We start from the raw sequence: 4085 nt of genomic DNA on the forward strand, positions 1-4085 counted from the left end.
CAACATGGATTCTTGCCTGATGGCAGCATCAGATATGATGACGAGGAACTATTGATTGTAAATTGATTATTGATTGTAAATTATTTGTAACCATAGTGAACAAAGGTTTTCGAGGGGTTGCCGATCAGTGGGCGTCGGTGCCCCTCTCATTTCTCATTTTTCATATATGTCATTCTCATTTTGTCATTAATGTTTCTGTCCAGCCCTAGCTTCTGCTAATCTATGTAATGCCTAAATGGCAAATTAAATTAAATAAAGAAGCTCGCTTCCGGTGTACAGAGGTGGATGTGGACTAGCTGTGCTCCGTCCAATTAATGAAAGCAAAGAACATTTGAAGAACTCGCCAAGGTAAGTCGGTTTTGTTGCTCAGCTGAGCAATAATTTGTAGTGTATTTTTTTCAGCAGGTTTTTGTTCAGCATTGCGACATTTTGGCTTGCCTTTGGCGGGTTTTTTGTGTTTGTTCGTTTACGAACAAAATTGTATGTTCATTATCTGTGGTAAGCGGGTTCGCTCCGGCCATAGAGTGAAAATTTTTGCTTGGCTTTTTAGCCAAGAAAACAAAACAAAAAAAGACTTTGTGTTCACATTTGTGAACGAATTGTGAAGTGAAAATATTTGTTGGCATTTTTTGCTGAAAAACTTTGTGAACGAATTGTACAGTGAAAATATTTGTTAGCAATTTTTGCTGAAAAATTTGGTGAACGAATTGAGCAGTGAAAATATTTGTTAGCATTTTTTTTGCTGAAAAATTTTGTGAACGAATTTGTTTGCTGCTTGTGGTTCGAGTGTTCGATTCATCACAAGAGTAGAAATATTTGGTTTGGCAATTTTTGGCCGAAAACGCAGCGGAGTACCTTGAATCGGAGTACCTTTTGAAAGAAGCTCGGATTACCTATTGGTTGGAATTTTTTTTCAGTGTTTGAACTGTTGTTTTTCTCCCTTTTCTGTCTATCTTTTTATTTGGATCTGTTGTTTTTTTTTCTTTTCTTTCTTCGTTTTCGTTTTTTTTTTTAACTCTATTTATTCATTTGTGATCTTTTCGAACTTTATGGGAAAAAAAGTGAACAGTGAAGCCACTCTCTTGGAATGGGATGTTATACCGCCCAAGCAGTGGGTGAGAGAGACGGAAAAGAGGACAGTGGTCTTGCGGACCTATTCGAGGTCACGCAATGCCATTGCCCTCTTCAACAAAGAAACGATAGAGAAGGAGCTGGCGGCGTGTCTGCCAGCGAAGAGCTTTTTTGTCTCAAGGGGAGTCAAATTTGCAACGGTGGGGTCGCTGTTTGACTCCCCCGAAGAGGCTGGCACTGCAGCCAGCCAACCACTACAGGGGGAGGAGATTTCTTTCCCCCCCACTTATTGTGGAAAAAAAATTGTGAGAGCCTGGGTATGCGGACTTCCCCCAGGTACCGAAGCTGGATGGATCACAGAGGCCATCCGGCGGGGTTTGGGAGACAGTGGACCAAGGCTACTAAATGTAGACGTGGCTCCCGCAGTTGACTGGGAAGGGTCAAAGGCAACTTTGACCCTATGGACCCCGGTAGCTGTGGGAGATATTGTATTTCCGAACTTCCTAAAGATGACTGGCTGCAGGTATCCGGTGATACTTGAGGGTCGGCAACCTAGATGTCACCGGTGTCTGGAGCCTGGCCATTTGAAGAAGGATTACCGCCGGGACACTAAAGTGTCCCAGGAACGACCACCCGTTGGAGAAAGTAGTCCTGCTCGGCAGGAAGGAAAAAATGAGGAGGCGGTAGCCCCAACAGATAGAGGTAGAAAGAGGAAGGTGGGCATTAATGACAGCCCGCCGAAACCTCAAAGACATGTAGAGGTGGAAGAGGGATTGAGTCCCACGGGTAAACCAGAGGACTCCTCCTCTCCCACCGGAAAAAAGAAAAAGAATAGAAAGAAAAAAGTGCAAACGAATGTTGAACCACAGCCGTTGGGAATTGTGCCGCGACTGTGGAAATGTCTTTCCCTTCTCCGGAGGAAGAAGAAACGTTAGTTTTCTTCTTTAGGGAGGGGGAAGTAGAAAAATAATTAGAAAAGAGTCTTGGGGGAGAGGCCATGGCCTGCATACAGGATCCCGAGTGGCCTCCGCAGATAGCTGTAGAGGTCACAACGTGGGACGTACCGAATAAATTTTTTGACCTCAAAGAAATATTCTTCACGGCGCCGGGAAATGCCGACACGCCACTCGAAGAGTGCCTAGAGAGGGCGTGGGCGTTAGTGAAAAGAGGTTGTAGATATGGGGAGGATAAAAGCCCCAGTGAATTATATGAACATTTATAAGTGGCTTGTTGCCTCATATAATGAGGAAGAACATTTGTGTTAATAATTTGTTTTACAAATTTGACCGACATGTATTGAACAAAGTTTTAGAGAAGTTATCAGTCGGCGGACGCTGGTGCCTCTCCCATTTTCATTCTTTCTTGTGTATTCATCTCCATTCATTAATGTCCGCGTCCAGCCCGAAGCTTCTTCGTTTGTCTGTCTTTGTTTGTCCCCTCTATGTAACGCCGTATGGCGAATTTTTATGAAATAAAGAAGCTTGCTTCCCAACTACAAAGTTCCGGAGTCAGTCCCACTGCGTGGTGGCTTGGGCAGGTGTCTTCTACTATGCCTTGTGAGTGGATTTGGTAGGCTGAAACTAAAAGAAGCCCATCGTATATACATACATACATACATACATACACACACACACACACACACACACACACACACACACACATATATATATATATATATATATATATATATATATATAAAAGAGAGAGTAAAAGTGTATATAGATAATTAAGCATTGGTTATAGAACAAACATTAAAATGAGTTAACGACTTTATATACGGTATCAAACCCACAACATACATCATGTATAAATAAATATTACCATGGCTTTCATAATATATAAATCAAACATAAGACATACAAATACGGAAAACCACGAAAGGTAAAAAAAAATATACGTATATGCGAAAAAAAAAAAACACGTATAGTAACGTCCCATCAAAAAACGACTAAACATTCATAAAATACTTAAAATACTAGGAGTGTGTCAAGTTGTAACGTTTTTTCGCATATATGTATATTTTTTACCTTTGGTGGTTTTCTGTATTTGTATGTTTTATATATTTTATATTTTGATTCATATATTATGAAAGCCATAGAAATATTTATTTATATATGATGCATGTTGGAGGTTTGATATCGTATATAAAGTCGTTAATGTTTAATTATGCTTGCCTCATTTATTTGAGCACTTCTTTTTTTGCAGCCCTGTTAACTCTTTGTCTCATTTGAAAGAGGAACTCGATTGAGGAAAGAAAACTCGGAATGACCCATCCTTGATTTCTTTGTATCGCCTATCTGGATATTTTGTTGTCCGTTTTTGTATCACCTAACAGTCTGGATGTTTTGCGTTCTTGTGCTATCCCCCACCCATATATATATATATATATATATATATATATATACATACATATATATATGTATATATAATATATATACATATATATACACACATATATATAAAAATATATATATGCATATATATATATACACATGTATATATACCCATACACACGCACATATGTATTTGTGTGTCTGGTGTCTGTGTTTATTCCCTTACCATCGCTTGACAAGCGATGATGGTGAGTTTACGTCCTTGTAAAAAGCGGCGTGGCAAAAGGGACTGATAAAATAAGTACTAGGCTTACAAAGAATAACTCTTGGGTTCAATTTGATCGACTGAAGATAGTGCTCCATCATGGCCGCAGTCAAATTATTAAAACCAATAAAAGAATAAAAGAAAAAGGAATGAAAAGATTTATATATTTCGAGTACAAATAATAAGCTATGGGGTGGATTTGCTCGACTAAAGGTGGTGCTCCAGCATAGCCATAGTCAAATGACTGAAAGAAGTAACAGAGAAAGAGAAATATATATATATATATATATATATATATATATATATTTTACTTGCTTCTTTTATTTGATTGCACTATGCTGGAGACCCGTCTTGACGGGTTTTAATTTGTTAGTATAAAGTATCTATTTAAGGTGTTATATTTATAAAAGACTAGT

The 4085-nt window shown here is 38.8% G+C and overlaps 2 long non-coding RNA genes across 3 annotated transcripts in view; one reads left to right on the forward strand and one right to left on the reverse strand.

The window, feature by feature from the left end:
- LOC128247578 (uncharacterized) overlaps positions 1–4085 on the reverse strand; it is a 183122-nt gene that overhangs the window by 164494 nt on the left and 14543 nt on the right. The gene's annotated exons all lie outside the window — the stretch shown is intronic.
- LOC106872892 (uncharacterized) overlaps positions 1–4085 on the forward strand; it is a 22185-nt gene that overhangs the window by 16451 nt on the left and 1649 nt on the right. The gene's annotated exons all lie outside the window — the stretch shown is intronic.

This window comes from Octopus bimaculoides, chromosome 4 (assembly GCF_001194135.2).
Source record: "Octopus bimaculoides isolate UCB-OBI-ISO-001 chromosome 4, ASM119413v2, whole genome shotgun sequence".
Lineage (NCBI taxonomy): Eukaryota > Metazoa > Mollusca > Cephalopoda > Octopoda > Octopodidae > Octopus > Octopus bimaculoides.